Source organism: Microtus pennsylvanicus, chromosome 3, assembly GCF_037038515.1.
Source record: "Microtus pennsylvanicus isolate mMicPen1 chromosome 3, mMicPen1.hap1, whole genome shotgun sequence".
NCBI lineage: Eukaryota > Metazoa > Chordata > Mammalia > Rodentia > Cricetidae > Microtus > Microtus pennsylvanicus.
In genome coordinates, this window is record NC_134581.1 from 107,713,147 (window position 1) to 107,739,651 (window position 26,505).

The following is a 26,505-nucleotide window of genomic DNA, read 5'->3' on the forward strand; positions in this document are numbered from 1 at the left end:
AAAAATAAAATTAATGGGATGAGATAATAGCTAGATTACTGTATTACTTATGAACTATTATTTATAAATAATTTACATTGGTGCAGTCTTATATATTGATACAAATTCAAATTAAATTTGCTATATTTTGTTTATACTGTTTGTGCACCTGTGCAAAGTTATTTTGACATATTGTACATATTCATTTTTCTATCTCTGCTTAATATATTTGATATATTGATGCAATTTTAAGATATAGTTATTATATTATATTATATAATTCTACTTCTGACTTCTGATAAAGATACACACATACACACACATACACATATATTACTCTTTAATGTCATTATCTTCATTTGCTGAACATTTGTTTAAGATTACTTAATTTTTAAATATAAAACCTTAGTCTTTAAGCTATATAGGTATTAATAATTATAGGTCAATAGTCACCCATGTTTGTCATACTTATATTTAGACTAGTTGGGTTTTTTAGCTGCATAGAGATTGTCTTCCACACAGATAGGTAATTTTCAAATACCTCAAAAAACTGAAAAATATAGCATTTAAATAACTTAGGATTCTGTTGATGTAAATCACGATTGCTCCTGGTAGCACTAATTTTTTCCTCAGAGAATGTTGGATACTGAAGATACTCCATTTGGAGTTTGTTTTCTTCTTGGCAAAACTGGGTAAAAAACTGCCCCTGACTCGACTACTGAGAAAATGCACAATGTCCAAAATAGACAAGCAGGATACAAGCAAAAAGAATTCCAAACCTTGACAAAACAGGGTAAGACAGTTTTTCAAATTTTTCTCCCTCTAAAATTGGTCTGTCAGATGCTATAGGCCTTAGCTTGTCCCAATATTGCAAATGAGAATTTGGGTGGTTTCCCAGGTAGTCAATTGTCTCTATCATTTTTTGCACCTTTTGAAAGTTGCTTGATTGCACCTCTTGTTTACTGAGATAGCATTATTTCCCATCTCAGGCCTTTAATGGGGTTAAAGACTAGATAGTCATAGCTGCTTCTTTTCTCATGACTTAGCCAGACCATTTTTAATATAAGACTTAAGCTCCTTAGAATAGGATAACTATTAAAACATTAAGTATTTGTTTCTTATTTGATGTTGTTCATGTTGGTTGTAATTCTAATTTTTATGTGTGTTTTTGCCTCTTCTTTTCCCTGGACAAGAGTTGATATTGTTCTTATTATATATAGTTTTATATTAGGCTTAAAACTCTCTCATTTAGACAAATGGGGGAGGTGTTATGGGAACTCCTTCAGTCAATAGCCTTTAAGATACTGGTTCATTTTGGGCAAGGTGTCATATATTATAAGTGCAGATGAAAATCTTGTGTGTCCCCTCTTTACTGCTGGATTTGATTACAGTTCCCAGCACATGCAGAGGACTGTGTATTGCTACCTTTACTGCAAGTTTATCTCCAAATAAATAAACCTTTGTTATAATCTATTCTGGTCTATTGTGGAACTCTTTGGTACTACTACAGAAGTTTCCCCAGATGGTTTTGCTCTTTCTTTACTATAGTATTTCCTCACTATGCTCTCTTCCCTCCACTTTGAAATGGTAATGATCCCTTGCCAGTATATGTTGAAAGCCTGTGATCTGTTTTTATTTTGATTTTATAAGGGATTATACTTAAGAGTTTGCATGTATTTCAGAAGATATTTTAAATTTTCAACTTTTATGTATAGGGAACTCACCAAGGCCAGCTGGCCTGGGTCTGAAAAAGCCTGGGATAAAACTGGACTCGCTGAACGTAGGGAACAATGAGGACTACTGAGAACTCAAGAACAATGGCAATGGGTTTTTGATCCTACTGCATGCACTGGCTTTGTGGGAGCTTAGGCAGTTTGGATGCTCACCTTACCAGACATGGATGGAGGTGGGTGGTCCTTGGACTTCCCACAGGGCAGATAACACTGATTGCTCTTTGGGCTGAAGAGGGAGGGGGACTTGATCGGGGGAGGGGGAGGAAAATGGGAGGCTTTGGTGGGGAAGAGACAAAAATCTTTAATAAATAAATAAAAATATCTTTAAAAAATTTAACTTTTATAGACTATGGAGACCTTAGAAGTTGAACTGAATGTATTTTTGCATCATAACATGGCTACCTATTTTTGGGTACCAGGGAGTGAAATTTTATTTGAGAGAAAGTTGCCTCCAAAGGGAGCGGCACTAATGGGGGGGGGGGGGTCTGACCTTTTTCTAGTAGGTGTGGCCTTGTTAGAGAAAGTGTGTCATGGTGGATGTGGACTTTAACATCTCCTGTACTCAAGCAACTCACAGTGGCAAAGCCCACTTCCTATTGCCTGCATATCAAGATGGAAAACTCTCACCACATTCTCTATCACCATGTCTGCTACGATATTATGTCCCACCATGATCATAATGGACAAAACCTCTGAAATATTAAACTGATGAATTAAATAATAACTTTATAAGAGTTGTTGTGGTCATGATGTCCCTTCATACCAATTGAAATCATAACTAAAACTCATCATCTTAAAAATAATTTGTTAATATGTAGGGGAAGTGTATGTATAGGATTTTAATTACCTTTGTATTTGACTTTTTTCATTTTTAAGTTCTTTCATTAAAAACAAATTCCTTTCTCATGCAACATAACTTTATCAGTTTCCCTTCTTCTACCCCTCCCCTCCTCTCCTCCCATCTGGATCCACACCATTTCTCTCTCTAATTAGAAAAGAATAGATTATTAAGAGGTAACAACAAAACAAAGTAGAATAGAATAGAATAGATAGAATAGAATAGAATAGAATACAAAACTATTATATCAAAATTAGAAAAAGCAAGCAGAAGAAAAGAGGCCATGAGAAGGCACAAGATTCAGATAACCACTTATTCAGACACTAAGAAGTCCCATACAAATATTAAGCTGAAGGGTATAATATATACAAAGAAGACCTAGTGAATATCTCTATAAGCTCTGTGCTTATTCTTTCATTCTCTATGAGTTCATATGAGCTTTGCTCAGTTGATTTGAATAGCCATGTTCACTCGTAGTCTTCCATCTCCTCTGGCTCTTGAACTCTTTCTCCCGCCCCTTCTGTGAAGATAGATTATTTAGAGCTGTGTATTACCAAGTTTCTCTCGATCCCCCTCTCTCATTCTCTAAAGATGTCTTACTGTGAGTCTACATATTTTTTTTAATTTCTACAGGATGAAGCTTCTCCAGTGATTGTCAAATAAGGAAATGGTCTATGAATATAACAAAAACCACTGGGAATCATCATGTAACTATTTGTTTTTCTTCTTTTAAGACCAGTAGTGTGTATGCTTGCCCTATGTCTTTGGGCTATCTACTCTCTGGTTTTTGGTCAACTAACCTGTGTCAAGTGCAGGTATCATGTCATGGAGTCATGGAGTGGGCTATAAGTTACATCAGACTTGCTTATTTACTCCCCCAAGGTTTGCCCTAGCATATTTTGCAGATAGAACAGCATTGTAGATAAAAAGGGTTATATCTGGATTAGTATTTATATTTATCTATTGGTAGACTGCAGACTATTTTCCCATAACAAAAACACTTAAAATTAAGGATAAAGGCTGTATTTTGCATAGGTTCAACTTTTTAAACATTAATGGGTTTTATCAGTGTTGTCTTTGACAATGAGACCTGCTGTCAGTTTTTAGAGAGCAACCTATAGTCTTGGCAATGAGACTAAAAGCAACTTGGATTGTTTGTGGTTCATATGGAGCTTCTTCAGCTAACAATTCCATTGGATGTAACCCAATCCTGGTACTGGGAGCTGTGTTTACTAACAAGAGATGTCCAGTTAGAGAGGTGTCTTCCCCATTCTTTGGTAATTTTATTTAGAATATATATATATATATATATATATATATATATATATATATATATATATATATAAATTTAGTAGCCTCTCCCTCAATTAATTCTTCATTTCCATTTTGACCCTCTGACCATCCATAATTACTTATTCCATTTCCCTTTCATAGGTCAAACTATCTGGTCCCATAAACACCAATTCCTTATTCTCTACCTAAAGCCTGTATTCAATGGATTATAGCTTGGAGACCTCATTAGGGTAACCTTAATATATTTTAGGAAGTTTCCACTGTAGAAGGTTTCTATACTACCCCTCAAATGTTCCTCAGTTCTAGCTGTCTCTCAATACTTTCCCTCTTTCATCCCTATTACACTTTCCCTTCCTAATCCAGTTCTCTCTTCTTGTCCTCCCAATTCCCAGTCCACCCACAAAACCTAGTCTAATTCCCAATCCCTAGGAAATCACATATCTCTTCATCTATACCTGACATCTTTGAGTCTATGGCTTACAACTTGGTTACCATTTACTTAAAAAAACATCAAGATATAAGTGAATATATGAAATATTTATCTTTCTGGGTCTCAATTACTTCACTCAAAATGACTTATTTTTTTATTTCTATACATTTTCTTGAAAATATCATGATTTTTTTGTTTTTTTAAAGCAGGGTTTTGTTGTAGCTTTAGAGCCTGTCCTGAAACTAGCTCTTGTAGACCAGGCTGGCCTCACATTCAGAGAGATCCACTTGCCTCTGCCTTCCATTTGTTGGGAATGAAGACATGTACCACCACTGCATGGCTCTTGATGTGACTTTTTTTATAAAGAGAATAATACTCCATTCTGTAAGCATACCATGTTTTCTTTATCCATTCTTCTACTGAGCCACATTAATGTTGTTTCTAATTTCTGACTATTATGAGTAGAACAGCCATTATAACATTTGTGATGCTGTCCTTGTGGTAGGACAAAGCATTCTTTGAGTGTATATTACCATAAGGGGTATACATAGATATTAAGGTGAATCAATTCTCAATTTTCTGAGGAACTGCCATATTTATTCCCTGGTTGCTGTGCTAGTTTGCATTCCTGCCAGTAGTGGAGGTGTGTTCCCTTTGCTCGACATTCTAAACAGCATGAATTGGCACTTGTGTTTTTACCTTATTCATCAGACAAGTGTCAGATGGAATCTCAGAATAGGTTTGACTTCCATTTGCCTGATGGCTAAAGATGTTGAACATCTCTTTGAGTGTTCACAGCCACTTCAGTTTCCTCTATTGAGTATTCTCATTTTCAATCTGTATTACATTTTTAATTAGGTCAAATTATTGACATATAGTTTCTTGATTTCTTCATATATTTTGGATATAAGTGATCTATCTGTTGTGGGGTTGATAAAAATCTTTTCCTGTTCTCTAGACTGCTGCTTTATTTGAACGGCAGTGTCTGTAGCATTACAGAAGTGTTTCAGTTTCATGAGGTCCCATTTATTACTAGTTGATTCTAATATTTGAGCTACTAGTGTCCTGTTCAGAAAGTTTTTTTCTCCATAAATGATTTTACGGTTAAAACCAGCACCATTTGTTGGAGATGCTATTTTTTCCCAGTGTGTATATCTGGCTTTTTTACAAAAAATAAATCAGGTCTCCGTAGGTGTGCATATTTATGTTTAAGTTTCTCAATTCAATTCCATTGATCAAATGTTGGATCATTGTGCTAGTACCATTCTCTTTTAATTACTATAGATCTGTAGTAAAAGTTAAAATCTGGGATGATTAGATCTCCAGATTTTTTTAGTGATTCTAAGGTTTTTGAGTTTCCATATGAAGCTGAAACTTGTACTATTTAGATTTGTGACAAATTGTGTAGGAATTTTTATGGGAATTAGATTGAATCTGTAGATTAGTTTTCATAGTATCATCATTTTGCTACTCTAATCCTACAAATTCATGAGCATGGAAGGTCATTCCATATGTGGGTATCTTCAATTGCTTTCCTCAAATACTTGAAGGTTTTACCAAGCAAGTCTTTTACTTTCTTGGTTAGAATTACCCCAATATATTTTATATTATTTGAGACTGTTGTGAAAAATTCTGTTTCCTTGACTACTTCCTTAGTTTCTTTTTGGTATACAGGAAGGAAATTTGTGTGAGTTAGTATTCTATTTAGCTACTTTCCTGAAAGTTTATAACCTCTAGGAGTTTCTTGGTGAACTACTTAAGCTTATTTATTTATATTATCATATTATTTGCAAATAAAGATACTTTGACTTCTTCCTTTGTATTTTCTGGTCCCTTGATCTCTTTTCAGTTGTTTCATTAATCTAGCTAAGAATCAAAGTAATATATTGACTAGGTATAGAGTGGAATATAAATTGTTGGCAGAAGTCACTTGTTTATTCCAAGCTTCCATGAACCAAAATACTCACACAGAAATCTGTATTAATTTCAATATTGCATGGCCCATACCATAAATGTATTTCTGGTTAACTCTTATACTTTAAATTAACTCATTTCTATTCATCTGTGAATCACCATGTGGCTGTGCCTTGCTGGCAATTTTCCAGTGGGCTCCAGCAGAGGTGTCTGTTTCCTGTGGGTAGCCACATGGCTTATCTCTGATTCCACCTATTCTCTCCATATATCTCCTTTAGCCTGGTTAAAATAAAGCAGCTTTATTCATTAACCAATGAATGGCAATAAAATATGTTCACAGCATATATCACCTCCCATATCACCTTCCCTTTTCTTTATAATATAAAGGAAGGTATTAACTTTAACACAGCAAGATTACACACAATAAAATAAGTATCAAGCAAGAATCAATTACCATATATATACATATATAAGTATATATATACTTAATCTTTTATAACAACTAAGGAAAATTATAACTATTTTTCAACTTCACCAAAGACCCCAGAAGGATATAATATCACCTAAGTTAACAGGAAGTGCATTAAAAGCAACTTCTAAAACTCTAGAATTGACAGAGACATTTTTCTGCCTGGATAGTCACCCAAAGTTCTTCTGTAACATTGTGGGCACCCATCTTCAGCCTGCTGGCCTACAGTATCTGGCAGACTTTTCTATGAAGCAGGAAATTACAAAGACAGTTCCACTAATATTGGCAGTTTATCAGTCACTTTTTTCTGTGTCCTGCAGCATGTCTTGCAGATTCTTTCATGAATCAGGAACCCTGAAAGACTGTCTCGCCTGCTTTAGGCAACTTCAGCAGTCATTTTTCTGTAAGTCCTGGAAGTCCAGTCAAACATTTCAGACAAGAGCAGTTTCCTTCCCAAATGCCTAACAAACTTAGCCTCTTCAATGTCCATCATCTTCTTGAAGTAGGTTGGTCCTGCCAGGAGCAGATATGTCTCATTGTCATGAATAGTCCTAAGTTCATAAGACATTTTAAATACTATATTCTATAGATCTTTGAAAGGTTTGAAGATTATCTAACTGAAATATAGCTCTGTACATTTAGAAAATTTAACTAACATGACTACAAGCCTGACTATTAGAGATGACTATCTATTAACCTATATTTTTAACTATACTTTTTTTTTTGTTTTTTTCGAGACAAGGTTTCTCGGTAGCTTTGGTGCTCTTATAGACCAGGTTGGGCTCAGACTCACAGAGATCTGCCTGCCTCTGCCTTCTGAATGATGATATTAAAGGCCTGTGCTATCAGTGCCTGGATTTACATTACATTTTTAAATGAGCTGCACAAACACAATACCTTAATCAAGAGCAGAAATATACATATAACAAAACTGACCTTAAATTTGTATCAATAGAACAAGATCCATATCAATGCAATGTATCCATCTCTATAGCATATCCTTCTTTAAATGTAAACAAACATTTATAAACAATATTTGGGAATTTGGGCATAGTTCTCTCCAAACTGTTTCCTGCTTTTTGTTTTGTAAAGTGATTTTTGGGGCTGTTCATGGTGACTTTTCTGGAGTCTTGGTCCATCAAACAACATTAGTCTGGAAAAAATCCACAGGTTCTCATCCTCTGTTGAAACAAAAGCAGCACCTCTTTTTGGAAGCAACATATCCTTAGGCTCAAATTTTGAATTCAAGATATCTTAATATATATATCTTGGTTTAACTTCACAGTCCCCAGAATCAAATGCCTTTTTGCAGTCAAAATTTCAAAGAAAACACAATAACATGCATAATCCAGACTCTGTGTGTATTCTATTTTTACGTGACTTTTTTTATTCCTTTAAGCTATGTCTATAGTCTGTCTCTTTAAAGACTTTGTTTTACTTTTTAAAACTATTTACTGCCTTTTATAGCTGTTTATATTCTTTTTCCTCTCTCTCTCTCTCTCTCTCTCTCTCTCTCTCTCTCTCTCTCTCTCTTCCAAGCCTACATACATTTATCCAACACTGTGACCCATTCAGAGGTCTTCTCATCTGGATTTCTCTTTATTATGCAAGGATCTGTAACTATTTTTTGACTAGGACTCTTTTTTTTAATGATAAGCAGGGTTGGGTAGGACCAAATCTGGACTCCGGTCTGCTTGCTCAGCCTAGTCCAACATGGTGGAGGGCATGTTCACTGCCTCTGAGAGCCATTCTCTCTGCTCCAGATCCAGAGTTGCAGCAGGTCTATTTCACCATTAAGCAATTTGTAACACACTGCTCACAGACCCCATTTAAATGTTTCATAGCTGGACCTCCTGAAAGATTCAGAGCTGTTTGTGAGGAAGAATCAGAAAACTGCTGTTTTTTAAAAGAAGCCATGCAGTTTTTATTGCACCTCTCTTGAAAATAGTGCCTATCTGGAAAAAAAAAATGCTGTTACCAAGCTGTGTTTGGCTCCCATTTTTATGGGTCCAGAGTCCTTTAAAAAAAAAAAGCTTTCTTAGTCTTTTCATGGATATTCTTGCCCCATGTCGAGTACCATTTGTTGCCAGAAGTTGCTTGCTTGTTTCTGGCTGCCCAGAACTGAAATAATCACACAGATATCTTTATTAAATGCCATTTAGCCAATAGCTTAATAATATTTCTGGCTAACTCTTATAAATTAATCAATTTCTATCAGTTTGTGTATCACAATGTGTCTGTGGATAACCCACAAAGTTCCAGTGGGTTCTGATGGAGATGTCTATCTCCTGCAGGCAGCAACATGAATTCTCTCTGACTCCATCAAGTCTCTCTCTCTATTTCTTTCAGCCTAGCTTTACTCTTTTCAAAGGCAGCGTCTTTATTAACCAGTTGCAATAAAACATATCCACAGCATACATCACCTCTCACAGCACAACTTTTTTTGTTTCTGATTTAAGTAAAATTGTTTGAACTACTCTCCATTTGTGTTTATGTTGGCTATGGGCTTATAGTAAGCTACATTTGTTATGCTTAGATATGTTCTTAATTTTTCTTGTCTCTCTGGGCCTTTTATCATGAAATGATGTTAGATTTTGTCAAAAGCCTTTTTTGTATCTAATGAAATGATCATATAGTATCTGTCTTTAATTTGTTTGTGTGAAGAATTACATTTATTAATCTGCAGCTGGTGAGAAATCCCTGATTCAATTGGATGAAGCCTACTTTATAATGGTGGGTATTCTTTTTGATATGTTGTTTGATTCTGGATTGAAAATTATTAAGTATTTTTACATCACTATTCATAGGGAAAATCATCTGAAATTTTTTTCTTTGTTTATTGTACCTTTATGTATTTTGAATATCAAAGTAACTTTGGCCTCATAAAGTGAATTTGGCAATATAATTTGAGGAATATTGGCATCAATTATTCTTGAAAATCAGGTAGAATTTTATGCATACGCCATTTGTCCCTTGGCCCTTTTTTGGTGGGGGGTGGGAAAGTTTTAATAACTGGTTCTTTTTTGCTACTGGTTATAGATCTGTTTAAATTATTTATACAGTTTTGATTTAACTCTGTTAAGTGGTGCCTATGGACAAAATTTTCCATTTATTTTATATTTCCCAATTTGGTCAAGTATAGGTTTTTAAAGTATATTCTTATGATTTACTGGATTTCCTCTGTGTTTTTTACATTTCCCTTTTCATTTCTGACTTTGTTAATATGTATATTCTCTCTTCACCCTTTAGTTAATTTTGACAAACGTTTGTCAATCTTATCGATTTACTTAAAGAACCAACTCTTTTTCATTTATTCTTTGTTTCTATTTTATTGATTTCAGTGCTCAATTTGATTATTTATTGCTGTCTACTCATTTTTTTTTTGGTTTGATTTCTTTTTGCTCTAGAGTTTTTAAGTGTCCTGTTAAATTTTTAGTATACCTATTCAGATTGTTTATTTAGGCACTTACTGCTATAAAGTTTCCCCTTAGATCTGTTTTTATTTTATCCCAAAGGTTTAGTATGTTAAGTATTCATTTTCATTCAATTCTAGAAAATATTTAATTTCAGTCTTGGCACAGTTTTTGTTTAGTAATGAGTTTCTTAGTTTTCACAGATTTGTAAGCTTTCTATTGTTTCTGTTACTGTTACGTGAGACCACTATAACTTTAATCTATAGTGATATGATATAATGCATGGAGTAATTTCAATTTTCTTGTATTTTTTAAGACTTATACCAGAATATGTGATCAATTTTGAAACAAGTTCCAAGAGATGTGGAGAAGAAGGTATATTCTTTTGTGTTTGGGTGAAATGTCCTGTAATTATTTATTAAGCTTGTTTGGTTTATAATGTCTCTTAACCCTTACAATACGCTACATAGATTTTGTCTTGATGACCTATCTATCATTGAGAGTGTGGTACTGAAATTCCATATTATCAGTGTGTGAAGGTAAATATATAATATAGGTTATGGTAGTATTCCTTTTATGGATTTCAGTGCCATGGTGATTTGGGGCACAGATTTTAAGAACAAAAACGTCATGTAGGCGGATTTTTTATTTGATTTGCAGTGTTTTTCTTCATCTCTTCTGACTAATTTTGAAGTGAAGTCTGTTTTGCTAGATATTAAAATGGTCACAGCAGTTTTTTTTCCATAGATCCATTTTCTTGGAATATGTTTCTCCAACCATTCACTCTGAGGTAATGTCTATCCTTGAGGTTGAGGGCTATTTCTTAGATGCAGCATAAGGATGGATCTTGTTTTCACATGCATTCCATTAGTCTGTGTCTTTTACTAGGGAATTGCTCCTACAGATATTCAGAGGCGTCAATAACCAGTGATTCTTGATTCCTCTTATTTTATGTGTTGTGTTGGTGAAGTTTGCCTCTGTAGTTTCTGTTTGAATTTCTAATTTTCATTTTCCTATTTCCCTCACTTTGGGTTTTCTTTATTAATTTTGTTTCCACTTTTATTCATTTCTTTCTACTCTTTGTTTGTGTTTTTTCTGGATTTTTTATAGGATTTATTCATTTCCTTCTTAAGGACTTCTATCATATTCATAATGCTGTCTTAAGGTATTTTTTGCACTTTATGTTGTAAATTTAGTGTCTGCTGTGGTAAGGTTTCGGGGCTCCAGTAGAGACATATTATCCCAGCTGTTATTGATTGTGTCTTTATATTGATGTCTAGACATCTAAGTTTGAAAAGATTATAGTTTTAGGTGCTGATGTCTGGTTTTGTTTTCTGTTGGGTGGGTGTTTCTTTCTTTGGTTTTGGTTTCTTTCTGGATTTTAGGAGAGTGTGGTAGCTGTGTGTTGCCTGGTAGGAAATTATCTGTTTACCTGGTGTGTGTGAACACTGGGGAAAATTATCTGTTTACCTGGTGTGTGTGAACAACACTGGGGGATCAGGGTAAAATATGTTCCTGTGTATTGGGAACTGACATTTAGAAATGGGGATAGGTTAAGTTTCTGTATGTATGGGGGGGGGGGCTACAGGATGAAGAAAAGCAGAGTGTTCCACTGGAAAAAAAAAAGCTTATTTAGTTTCCTGAGACTAAGAGTTGAGAATGAAGAGAGGTCAGCCCAGCAGTTCTACTACAGAGCTGGGGATGTGACTCAGGGATTAGATCTGTAGGAACAGAAGGTAAGGAAATATCTATAGTCAGCTTACCCACATTGTTGACAGGAAAAGATGAGGGGGTAGCAAGAAGTGCCTGCTCGAATATGGATCTGTGATAAAGAGCAATGAGTGGAGAAAGGAAGGTTAGCAGAGGACAGTCTTTGGGATCCACTAGAGATGCTGTGGTTAGGAGTTGCCATGGATACTCTGCTACAGAGCTGAAAGTGAGACTTGGGGATTAATCCTGGGGTAACAATGATCTGGTGAAGATCTGCAGTTAGCAAATCTTGTTCTCTGGTAGGAATCTTTTCTGTTTGTTTGTTTTCTTAATCTTCTACTATTCCACTGCATATGTATTTACCTTTGAACATTAACCCATTTCAGATATATGGTTTCTCTGCTTTTATTCAACAGAATATTGTAAATGCTAGTAAGAGCAATCAAATGCAAAATAAATAAATAAGTGTCATTTAAATTGGAAAAGAAGGAAGATTCATGCCTGATCACAAACATTATTCTGTGTGAAAAAATCTTTAGGCTCCAGCACATTGATTCTTTCCATGTAAGCACATAGAGTTAACAGACTTAAAAGAAATTTTCCAAAGTAGTTAAAATTCAGTATTAATCAGTGATATTTTGAATTGAACTTAATGATATTATTGACTACACGTAACACACTGCAGGGAGTACTCAGAAGAATGCTAACATGACTCTGGAGCAAGGGGTCATCAGAGGTGAACTCAAGATAGGATAGAGTCACATAAATGAGGACTGTCCTGGTCATCTTCATTGTCAACTGTAAGTCTGTTCCTCCTTCCCTCCATTTCGCTTTATAACTACTTTGTTGACATTTTACTTCAATTATGAATATGGGTCTAGTCCTGATCAGATTCCTTTGCTAGAAGTTGCATTCCTTCCATCCCTTACTCAGTTTTGAATTCTATATTCCCTTGTCAGACCAATTATCTGTTGATTCCTCTAATGCACCATCAAGTACACTCAATGGGACGAGAAAGCTCATGTGCTTTTCTTCAACATCTCTAAAGAAAACCTTTATCAGAAATAAAATAGAAACCAAAAGATGTTGATGCAGTTAATGATTAAATCATCTGACTTTGATTTCTTTGTTTTGCAGAATTCATTATTTCCTTTTCATGTACCAAAGGCTTTTACAATCTGTAAGTTACATTAATCAATCAAGTAATGTTATTCACTGATTTGCCAGGTAAAAAGAAAATATCCTTTAGCAGTCATTTTTGACTGACTTCTATAATATGTCTTAATATAACTGTGTTATGGCAGTGACTAATTTAAATCCTACTTTTCTAAGAACAAAAAACAAAGTTTCAGATTCTTTAAATCTATTTATTGTTTCAACTATACAGAAGAACAAACTTTGCTTAAATGGCATTTATTATTTGTAGTGATGTGTAAATTGTTCTCTAACGCTAGGTTTTCATGCACCTGTACACTTTCTTAAGGCCTTCTGATGAGGTTAAATTGTTCGAACAGAAGAGCATTATATCTCTTTTATAACCTGAATCAGTAGTCACTGGAAAGCTTTAGACTGATGCCAAGACTCATTACCCTGAGCTGTGAAGCAGCAGGGAAGGAAGCTTTGCTTTAGAGGAGTACCCTCCCTGACAGCTTACCTAAGGACCCTATATCACAGTCTCTGATTCAAACAGTTAAGGCTCTAAGATTTAATAGCAGCTGCACCTTTCTCAGGGTTATCTAGATGCCATTCTGCTTTTGAAATTGATATAGTTTGTGTGTGTATTTAAGGCTATCTAATTTGAGAGGCAGCATCTTTGGGAAGATAGGGAACCATGACAAGGCATTCACAAACAGATTAAGATTTATGAAGTCAGCCATGCTCTGTAGATTATCTTTGTATTAAAGGCCTCATGCCAAGACTAGCTATTGACTTCCCTAAAGCAAGGCCAAGACACAGTGTCAGGAAGCATTTGTGTTGGATAAATCATGCTTCCTTGTTGGCTTCGACTTTTGCTGAGAATGTTTGATGACTCCACAAACTCTGATTATCCTGAAGCAAAGTGATCTGAGCTGTAGGCACCTTTCTAGAAATGCTCACTTTAGATAAATTAAGGAAATTTAATAAAAGTCTACATACCCCAACATAAAGTAATTCCATCAATAAAATTTCTTTCTTGAAATCATTCTTTCTTTATATTTACATTACAATTCAAAACAGTAGAAACACTCCAGTTATGAAAGAGCAATGAAAATAATTACAAAATTGTGGGTAGCCACAAAATGAGGAACAGCATTAAAGGGTCACAGTATTAAAAAGATTGAGCACCATTGATTTCTATAATTATGCCAAATTTACAAGAAATTATTACAAATTCCTTAACTATTTTTTATGCAGTATGGCTTTGGAAACACCCACAATTCCAGGGTCATTCTAACGAAGAATATATAATTTGTTCATACATTGCGTGACAAAACAGACATTCCTGTTTTCATTTCGGTAGTGCATATGTGTGGTGCATGTGCATGTGTATCTAAATAGTCTCAATGTTTGGGTGAATATGTGTGGGTGTGTATTGAGGCCCGAGGCTGGTATCTGGGTGTTTTCCTAGATGTCATCACTTTACCTATTGTGGCAGTAATTATCACTTAAACCCCAAGGTAGTTGATTGTGCATTTCTAGCTTCCTAGCTTGCTCATGGTATCTTGTATCTTCACCTCCCCACCTCCAGATGGTAGACTTAGAGGCAGGCTACCACATTCACCTGACTTTCCCGTGCATGCTGCAGATCTGTACTGCAGTATTACTCTTCCTTAGCTCCTTCCGTGGGCATCTGCCAAGGTGTTTACGTTAAGGCCCTCTTCTGAGGAGCTGAAGGACAGCCAGGAGCCTGCTGGCTGGAGGACTAATGCAGAGCTCTTTTCACAGCGTGCCACCCCACATAGCCTTGCTGTAAGTCTCGGGGTTCCATGATCAAGCTGAGTTAAATGCTCCACACGTACCGGGGCACAAGGAGGACTCCTAGCGTGGTGATACACTTGAAGTTCCTTCAGACGAGCAGCTACAGGGAAAGAAATGAATGTGGCCAATGTGTGATTACAGCTGGGAAACAGAAGCGTGCACAAAACATAGGATTACAGGCATTCCTTCAGAAGCCTTGTGGCAACGGGGGCTTTGGCACGGTGCATACTGGCAGCAGATGACTCACTGGGGGCAATTAGGGAAGAACCAAGGCTTCCAGCCAGGCTCTAATTCCTGGAGTATCTTACTCTCACTTGCGCTGATTTCCATTTTGTCTTCTGTGTTATCAAAATGTTTATTGAATATTTTGTGCTTGTTTTTAAAAATGATTTATTTGTTTTAGAGAGAAAAGTCTCACTCCGTGGTCCATATTGTCCTGGGAGTGATTTTGTCACTTTTCTCTCAGCCTTACAAGTCACAGTTGGCATGCACTACTTGTTTACACAACTTTTTGTAAATCTGGAATATGTCTCTTTTTCCCTATCCCTCTCATTCTGTCTCTGTTCTGTAAGAGATGACACTTTCTTTTTGTTTTTATGAAGCTGAATTTGAAAAATTCATGTTAGTTCTTAATATAGTTCAGAGTTAATACTGAGAAACTTCTGGTGTGAATAAAAGTTATGAAGCTACGTTTTCTTTGTGTCTTGAAATAGCCTCTTCCTTTGAGTCCCAGCATTTCTGACTTCAGAGGAGGGCATGAAGGGGTAGCATAGAGGTCTTAGGAACATCACGGGGATATGGAGGAACAGATTTCTTAGCATTTTGTTAAATTACTTTTGAGTCCTTTCCAGTAACTTTTACTACTAGTCTAGATTTATGTATGAGGAAATGTTTTTGCTAACTTAACAAATTGTTAGTTTTAACCAAACTGTACATGGTTTGAATCCTGAGTTTTGAGAGTTCTGCTTTCAACACTACACAGTGTTTTATCTATCTTATTTTGAGCAAAGGTATTAAATTCAATGTCAAAGTGAGATTCTACTACTGAATCTGCTATTATATGAGTATCTAATAAATTTCATTTCAGTGCTGATAGTGGTTTCTGTTCATTTTCTCTTTGTTTTGGGAAAGAGGAGGGAACAAGAAGGAGAGTGCCGTATCTGAAGCATAAGCTGTCTTTTCCTGTTATTCTCTGGCCTCCGTCACATGAGGTCTGAAGATGGTTTAATGTATATAGAAATGCTTGGAATATTTTCCCAAATTTCTGGTAAATATTTTAGGTAAAAAATAGCATATGTACTCACTCATAAGTGGCTTTTAGACATAAAGAAAGGAAAATCAGCCTACAAATCACAATCCCAGAGAACCTATACAACAATGAGGACCCTAAGAGAGACATACATGGATCTACTCAACATGGGAAGTAGAAAATGACAAGATCCCCTGAGTAAATTGGGAGCATGGGGAGGATGAGAGAGGTTTTTGAAGGGGAGCAGAGAAAAACGTATAGCTCAATAAAATTAATTTAAAAATGTAAAAAATTAAAACAAAACAAAAGACAAAGCAAAAAATAGCATATTTAAAAATGGTACAGAATATTGAGTAGCTATTTATAACATAAATGTACCTTTTTTCAATTCATCTTTCATTTATCTCAATATTTTGGCAAAATAAGAAAACACTAATTTAAATTTATTAATACATAAATTTCAGATAATGATCATAATGTCAGCATCCTTTGGTTCAAATTACTTCCTGCAAAATGTATATCATAATTATATTTATATGAAAATAACATATCCCATTTAATGTTTTTTTAAAGCAGTATTAAAATAATACATTCCATACATAAATTATAAGTGATACAAGCTTGGTATTAAAACATCCGCTTAAAATATCAACATTTAAAATTTATAGTATGAATTTAAAAATCAATAATATATATATATGGTTTTTAAAATTTACATAATAAGTACACATAATAAATCTACAATTTTCTCTAAATATCATCTGTACCCTAGTTACCTGCTCTTGATTCTAATGCCATGAGTACTATGATTTAGGAGTTACTCGGCAGGTCTGCATTCATTCTCCTGCTAAAAACGAGATTCCACTTTTTAAACTCTGTTTTTGTGAAACTGTCTTGAAAAATCTCAAGTTGGCTTGAAACTGGCTGCAGGGCCCTAGCTGGTGTCCAACCCTCAATCCTTCTTTCTTAGACATTCAGTATTGGGGTTACAGGACTCTACCACTGTGCCCAGTGGGGAGACCCTTACCATTTACTGAAAAATAAGTGAGATAGTCAGGTCTCTTTGTAAGCATGCTAATGTCAGATATACTGAAATACAAACTCTTGCTGTTTGCAATGGAAAGATACCTTACCTACATGATAATTTTATTTACTTAGCTTTATTTATCTGCACGCATGTGTCCTGTTGTCTGTGTGGGAATCATATTCATGGGTGTTTACAGAGGGAAGAAAAGTGTGTCAAATCCACCAAGCCTGGAGTTAAAGGTGGTTAGAACTGACATCTGTCCCCTGCAAGAACTACAAGTGCTCTTAACCACTGTGCCATGCCCACAGTCCTTGAATATTTTGGCATAGGTATATGTGCTCTGTCTACTAATGCTTATAGTAAGTAAACATGGACTACTGAGGTACAGAATGCAACAAAATTTATGTATATTAAGTAACTAGATGAGTGTGCAATGGAAACGCACAATGATAAAAGCATTTCTTGTTTTGCAATAACATCCATAGAGAATTGTCATGGGACCTCATGACTGATGTCAAGAGAATATCTAAAACAGGATGGAGAATACAATTTGAGTCACTAATGTTTCTAAGCTTCATCCATCCCTTACCTACAGGTATATGAATTTTATAATAATTTTCACCACGTGATAAACTCTCTTATTTAAGCTTTTGTTCTTAGTCATTGCCATAAACATTTATGCTCTCCAAGCTACTAAATAGCATATAATTAGTTTCCCTTTCAAGAACCATTAGTATTTAAACAGGAATTCTAGCTTTCATTTTTACATGTAACTTAAAATTAAAATCAAAAGAGAGCTATGGAAACCTAGAAATATAATTTTGAGATTGTGGGTTCTCTTCCATTTTGTAAATTTTTAATGTTGTATAATGGCCTACCAAAGAGTTTTTCCATTCTGGAAATACCTGTTTAATTCTACACTTACTAGTATTTGTTTTGCTTTGTTTTATATATTTTGGTTTGATGTCATTTTAGAAAGGATATTGCTATGCACTGCTGGCTAAGATTATATGGCAGCTCTACATTTATAGGCATTAGTCACCACTCCTGACTACTTCTTCATTATATTTTGTTCTTAGTTTCTTGTATACTTAGCAGAAGATATGTTTAACCAACTCCTTTATATTTCCATAGTAAACTATCTATGATTATGCCTTAATTTTAAAACGAGGTGATAGAAGGGTCTACTACAAACCCAAGAATTTTTAATTGCTTTACTTAGTGAAAAAGAGTTTTTGAATAGTCAAACACAAACTTATCAATTTCAGTTATAAGAATTTATCTTAATAGGGCCCATTTACATGCTTTGGATAGCTAATGGATAGAAGATGATGTCTATGTGAATACATAATAGCATAATTTACTATGAGAGAGATGCCCTATGATTTAATAGGTAATTATGTAGGAATTTCCACCACTTTTTCACAAACTGTCCCTTTCATAAACTGGCTTACAAAAATATGCTTGCTAGACTTGAATATCAAACATTGATGAAATTTTATAAACTAGATCTACAAAAGTAGAATTTAGCTAATAACGAAATATGTAAAATGCAGCTACACACTCACTTGCACACTCACACACATGACACATCTGCCACTCCAGATTACAGAGAACAGAGAGGTTATTTGATAAATGTTTCCAGAACCATCAGTTATCTGTGTAATATATATATATATACATATATATATGGTATCTTTATGATATAACATACACATAAATAAATCCCATGTGTAAAATTGTCACAAAAGGAAAATTTAAAATCTCAGTTAATGTTTGAATATTTTAGAAAAATGCAAAGTTTTGGCACATAGAGCAAATTTACTTGTTCTTCAAGAAAACGTAGTACTATGAAGAACATATAAAAAAGCCTTTTACTGAAAATAGATATTTTGTGGTATAAAACCTGTTTACAGTTTCCCCTCCATCTACTCCTCCCACCTCCCCTCCCATACATATCAACCCACTTTCTGCCTCATTGGAAAGCAAAAACATTTCTAAGAGATAATAAAAATATGATAAAGTAAAATAAAAAAGATAAAATAAAAGTGAATCAATTAGAAAGGGATAAAACAAACAGAGGGTAAAGAGCCCAAGAAAAGCCACAGGAAACAGTTACAGACAGAGACCCACTTATTTGCACACCTAAGAATCCCATAAAACACTAACTAGAAGCCATAAGGTACCTGTAAACAACTTGTAGGGTAGAAAAGAGAACTATAGGTTGTTTTGTTTTCTTTGGGGTTTTTTAAATTTACTAATTTTATAAAAAAAAAATACAATTCAAGTTCCCACTTCCTCCCCACCTCCAATTCTCTTCACACACCTTCCCATCCCACTCTCATCCAATCCTCAGAAAGGGTCAGGCACATTGTTTTATGGAAAGTCCAAGGACCTCCATACTATATCTAGGCTGAGCAAGGTATCCATCCAAAGAGAATGGGATCCCCAAAAGCCTGTACATGCAGTAAGGATAAATCGTGGTGCCACTGACAGTGGCCCCTCAGTCTGTTCCAGCCATGCAACTGTCAACCACATTCAGAGGGACTAGTTTGGTCCTATCCTTGTTCCTTCCCAGTCTGGTTGGAGTTGGTGAACTACTATAAGTTCAGGTAAATTGTTTCAGTGGGTGAACCCATCATGGTCTTGACCTCTTTGCTCATATTCTAATTCCTTCCACTCAATTGGACATTGGGAGCACAGTACAGGGCTTCAATGTGCATCTCTGCATATGTTTCCATCACTTGTTGAATGAAGGTTCTGCGGTGATATTTAAGATAATCATGAGTCTGACTACAGGGCAAGTCAAGATCAGGCCCCCTCTGCTCTATTGCTTAGTGTCTTGGGCAGAGTCATCCTTGTGGTTTCCTGGGAATTGCTCTAGAGCCAGGTTTCTGCTAACCCGATAATGGCTCTCTCAATCAAGATATCTCTTTCCTTGCTCTCATCTCTGTCCTTCCTCCATCATGACTATCCCATACCCTCAAGTACTCCTCAACCCTCTTGTTCTCCCCTCCTCTTCCCCTTCCACCCTCCCTTCTTCCCCACCCTCATGCTTCCAATTTTGTCAGGTGATTTTGTCTGTTTCCAATTTCTAGGTAGGTCTATATATATTTTTCTTTGGGTTTACCTTATTACTTAGCTTCTCTAGGATCATGAACTATAGGCTCAGTGTCCTTTGTTTATAGCTGCTATTCACTCATGAGTGAGTAATACCATTTTCATGTTTTGGGGTCTGGGTTACTTCACTCGGGATAGTATTTTCTAATTCCATCCATTTGCATGCAAAATTCAAGATGTCATTTTTTTTGCCATTAAGTAGTACTCTAATGTATAAATATGCCACATTTTCTTTATCCATTATTTGGTTGAGGGGCATCTAGCTTGTTTCCAGGTTCTGGCTATTACAAATAATACTGCTATGAACATTGTTGAACAAATGTTTTTGTAGTATGATTAAGCATCTTTTGGTTATATGCCCAAGAGTTGTATTACTAGATTCTGAGGTAGATTGATTCCCAATTACCTGAAAACCACCATACTGATTTCCAAAGTGGTTGTACAAGTTTGCATTCCTACCAGCAATGGATGAGTGTTCCCCTTAGTCCAAATTCTCTCCAGCATAAATTATCTTTATTTTCTATCTTTGCCATTCTGGCAGGTGTAAGATGGTAAGTCAGAATTGTTTTGATTTATATGTCCCTGATAATTAAGGATGTTGAACATTTTCTTAAGTATCTTTTGGCCATTTGAGATTCTTCTGTTGAGAATTCTCTGCTTAGTTCCATATCCCATTTTTTAATTGGATTATTTAGAATTTTGATGTCTAATTTCTTGAGTTCTTTATAAATTTTTATGATCAGTCCTCTGTCTGATGTGGGGTTGTTAAAGATCTTTTTCCGTTCAGTAGGCTGCCCTTTTGTCTTATTGACTGTGTCCTTTGCTCTATAGAATTTTCTCAGTTTCAGGAGGTCACATTTATTTATTGTTGCTCTCAGTATCTGTGCTTCTGGGGTTATGTTTAAGAAGTACTTTTGTGTGCCCATGTATTGAAGACTACTTCCTACTTTCTTTTTTCTTAGGTTCAGTATGGTCAGATTTATATTGAGGTCTTTAAGTTTGGTCTTGAGTCTTGGGCATGGTGACAAATATGGATCTATTATTATTCTTTTACATATTGACATCCAATTGCACCAGCACCATTTGCTGAAGGATGCTTTCTTTTTTTCCATTGCATAACTTTAGCTCTTTTGTCAAAAATCAAGGATTCATAGGTATGTGGATCTGTGTCTTTGATTCAATTGCATTTCAATGTCAATACCAATCTGTTTTCATTACTGTAGCTCTGTAATAAAGCTTGATGTCAGGGATGGTAATGCCTCCACAAGTTCCTTTATTGTACTGGATTGTTTAAGCTATTCTGGTTTTGTTTTTCAATATGAAGTTGATTATTGTTCTTTCAATAATCTGTGAAAAATCGTGTTGCGATTTTGATGGGAATCACATTGAATCTATAAATTGCTTTGGTAAGATTGCCATTTTTACTATGGTGTAAGAGGTCCTTCTGTTTGTGTGTTGCTTTTATTGGTTAATGAATAGAGAAACTGTCTTTGCCTAATATGGCAGAACTTATGTAGGTAGAGAAGACAGAATTGAATTCTGGGAGGAAAAAAGGAGTCAAAAGATGCCATGAACCCACCACTTCTTCTTGGTTAGGATGATCAAGTCTTTCTGACGTGTGACTGCTGGGTTCTGATGCTACCATGTTACTTTTTCGTCTGCTCTTTACTGTCTATATCTGTCTCAGAAATCCTCTGAGGTCTCTATATGCCTGCTCTGTTGGTCTTCTTTCAAAGTTTGCTCTCTTTGTGTTCTCTCTTGACCCTCAGTGATGTAGCAAGCTCTTTGTCCCCTCATTATTATAGCAAGCTCTCTGCTCTTATGTGGGGTGTGGCTATCAGCTTGGGGGGTACATTTGGTGGATTTTGGTTTTGGGGGGCTAGCCACAGAAAACTCCATACTGGCTACCTAGAATAGCGCAGAGAGTTGAGCAAGGGGCCCAAGGTTTTGTCCCACTGGGGAGGTCCTATAGAATGGGGTGTCCCACTATGCGGTTGTTCATTCACCTCTTAAGTCCCCTCAATATTGGAGAAAGCTGTATTTCAGCGTTCTACCAAGGTTGCAAGAGGATAGGCAGGTTTTGGGGCAGGGTGTGTTTAGTTGTGATTTTGTTTTTAAAGTTCTGGTACAACAAGGAACCTCCAAACGTACAAATGAGTTCATTTTCATTTGTCATCTAGGCTTAACATACATTTAACCCTTAAAATCATTTGTTTCTCCAGGCAGACACCCTTGGAGAAAGCTAAATTTTTATTCGCAAGTGGTTATCAACTGGAGATAGTGCTTCAGTTAGTATTAGGGATGTATGTCTACTTCTTTCAGCTCTAGGACTCCATCTGGTATATACTCACACAGACTTTCTTATGCTGTCTCAGGCTCTATGAGTTCATATGTATTTCCATCCTTTGTATTTCATTTTTGTTTTGTTGTTCTTTATTTGTTTTCTTTGTTTCTTTGTGGTCTTTGTCTTCTTAGTATTCTCCATTTGCTATGATTTTTCCATTCTCTCTGCCACTTCTTCAGTAGAGTTCCTGGAGCTCTAAGGGAACAGATCCAATGGAGTTCCAAAAATAAAATTTTTCTGATATAGAGTAATTATACAGCAAGGCATCTCTTTATTCTGATAACTGTGTTTTCTGCTTTTATTCCAGATTTTTAATTTTCAAAGACAGGAATTTTTATGAGTTACATATGTCAATATTTACTATGTTTTAAATCTAAATGAGTAAATATATCAATATCTATTCCATTTTTAAAATTAAACAGGTTTCATGTTGACACAAAACATGTATATGTTAAACTAATTTTATTTACATAATGAAAAATTTACATAAATAGCAGCCTTTATTAATTATTTGTTGCAAAAAAGGCATATGATCAATGGCACCATCTGCCTCTTGATCAGTGTGTACCATTTTAGTAGAATCCATTATAAATGAGTAGAGAACTTCCAGCCAAAGAACTATTTTTATAATATCGGTGTTAAAAGTCATTCTAAAGATTAAAGTAATAGAAAATGAGTACACATAGAATTATGTTATCCAACTTTTTGAACAAGAGACAGTGAATTTAATCATCCTCTAAGTCATCACTATATCAATCTTAACTCATCATGACCAAGTCACAGAGAAATGCTTTAGGGGATGAAAAAGTTAATTAACAAATCTATGAAAGCACAAAGGAGTCATGAAAAAGGTGGACATTTTCTTTGTATTATCCCACAAGCAAAATGACTTAAACTATTGCAAGAATTGGTAAAAATGTGATGTCTTCTGTGTAGTCATTTTGTTGCCGCTGCTGTTGACTCATTCCTCCATTGTATCTTGAGGAACACATGCTACACTTTCCATAAATCTACCTTAGTTTTAAACTTTCCATGATTGAAAACACATTTAGACACAATTTCTTTAAATTTAAATAGATAAATAAGATATGTCATTCAATTTCACATTTGAAGAACAATCTTTATGAAGAATTTTAAAACAATTCTGATCCCATCATTTATTTGTCTAAGTGCCTATCAAGTTATAATTGGCTAGAATGGATTTCCCCCATCTCCAACTGTGTCTTTATGTTCCTGTGGAAATAATGCTTGTTCTAGTCAACTTCCCGTTCAATTTGAATTTTGATGAGATTTTTTTTTGATGAGATTTTTTAGAGCTTGTTACATTCACTCACTTTTTAAAAAACACTTATTGAATTTTTATTTGAAAAATATACTTTCTGGAATGCAGGGGAAATTGTGATAACTTGGCTTATAGGAAGGTAAATTCTGTAACTGTAAAACAATTGCAAAATTCTAAATGTAAAACAATAACATTTATTTAAGACAATTGTACTAATAATATTATGAGTATGCCTAGAAATCATCATTTGTTTTGTAATAATTTTGTAACATTTCTGCTAAGTGTAGAGATTTTAGAAACTGTCAAAAATTTCAGACTCAGCTACTGTGATGAGGAAAGAGCATTCAGAGCAAGAGAAGCTATGGGTGGGGTGAATATAATCAAATGTAATTAATAGAAATTTCAAAGAACTATAGTAATAATTTACAGTGGTATGACAGTAGACAGGGAGTATTTTATACATCAGAAGTATTTCATAATTAGGTACATATCATTTTACACACTGATAAATAGTCTCAAAGTACATAGTTAGTTTGGGTGCTTGAATAAAAGTAGAAGATAAGCTTAAATGTTGAGGTCATAGTGATAATAGAAATGGTATAGCTGCAACAGTAAAAAAAATATTAAATTTATCACAATAGGTTGTCAGGGAAACCTGAAAAGACTCTAGTCACAGTCAGTTGTCATGAGATTTTTTTAAATGGTCTAGAACAATTCAGTTATTTTAAGCCAAGTGTAGATTGAAATAATTTATTTTGGGGAATGAGGCTCCACTAATTAGGTTCAGCCCTGAGGCCCGTGGCAAGTTGTCAATATGGATTTTTGAGTTGAAGGCAAGGGACTCCTTGTTGTACTCACTGGTGGGAAATTCTGCTTTATCTGCTGATCTGCAGGAAAGTTACTGCCAATCTCCGTACTTTGATGGACAATTAGCAAGCAGTGGACTGTGATGAAAAAAGTAGATTGTGTAAAATTCCAGCAGTTTGCAACTGCAGGTGGATTTTGTTTCTGTGAAGAGCAGTAACCTCAGATGTTTAAAAAATCATACAGAAAGCATTTTAGGAAAACATTCAGCAAACTTAGCCTTGAAATATAGTTTTGAAACATGTTAAATACTTTATAATAAAGGGAAATGACTCTGAAAACTCTATCTATAAATTTACATGGTAAAAATTCTTTATAGAAATATGAAATCTAGAAGTTCATTTTCTCAGTGTATCTTGTTCTATTCCATCCATGTGGTCTAAGTTTCTTCTAGTCACACATGTTAGTCAAGCTATTCTCTCTCCTTCCCTTGTTCTCGCTCCCTCTCCCTATGCCCTCTTTTTTCTTTAGTTCTTTACTTCTGTTTGCTTCTCCCCCTCTCTCCATCTCTCCTTGCTTCATACTCTCACTTCCTGCATACTCTTTCATTATTTAGGACCTCACATGACCTTTTTACCTCCTGGCTAGCTCTCTTAATATAGTTTGCCTTAATCCACATGTGAAGGGATCTGATGAAGGTAGAAGTCAAAAAATAATTCCACACTAGTTCAGAATTCTGAATAATGAAGGGCTGTTTATTTATGGGAGACTTACAGAGCACTGTCCTAAATAACAGTCCTCTGCACAAAAGGTGAACAGGAACAGAGTCTAGCAGCCAGAAGCAAGAGCTGGAAGCAAGAAAGAGAGCACATGCTTTACATCGCATTTATAGTATAAGAGACCAAACCCAAGTGAACTGGTATCTTACAGGCTATTTGCTGAAGGAGCAGAAGAAGCTACCACAGCACTGTATATTAAATGCTATTGGCTGAAGGAGTGGAATGTGCTCCTACAGCATCTCCCCGTTTGTTTAAATAAGAGAGTTCAAAACCCAATACAAAACTATATACACTAGGAACAGATATCAAGTATAAGATTAGATTTACAACCAGCATACACAATATTAAGCAAGGAATGCATGCTAAATGTTTTAATAAACATTCTATCCTAAGGAGTCTAAATCTTGTATTGGAAATGGCTTGGCTAGAACATAAGAGGGTAGTAACTATGACTATTTAATCTTCAACCCAATCAAAGGCCTGAGAATGGAGATAATATTACTTGAGTAGGCAAGAAATGCGATCGAACAGCTTTCAAAGCAAGCAATATGTGATGGAGAAAATTAGCTACCTGAGCAATCACCCAAAGTCTCATTTTCAACATTGAAGGAACCAACACTGGCTAAGGCCTAGCATAACTGACAGACCATTTTCAGATGCAGGAAATTTTTCAGAACTGTCTTACCCTGTCGTGGCAAGATTTGACTGTCTTTTCCCATGTATCCTTATCCATTTCTGGATACCATGTACTTTGTCAATGGTTGGGCAGTTCCTTGCCCAAAGGCCAATGGTGCCAAGAAGAAAAAAAAATCTTCTGTGCTCAGCGTTCTCTCAGGAGTAGATTGGTGCTGCCAGGAGCAATTATGTCTCATTTCAACAGAACCCTAAGTTATTTAAATGCTATGTTCTACAGATCCTTGAAGTGGTTGAAGTTTACCTGTCTAGACAGAATACAATTTCTATGTATCTAAAGAACCTAATTGATCTGACTGTATGTACAACAAACATGAACAATTATTGACCTATAATATTTAATACCCATATAATTGAAAGACTAAAACTTCATGCCAAAATATTAAATAATCTGTAAACAAATATGCAACAAATGAGGACAATGATGTCAAAATGTAAACTTTGTATATGTATCTTGATCAGAGGTAGGA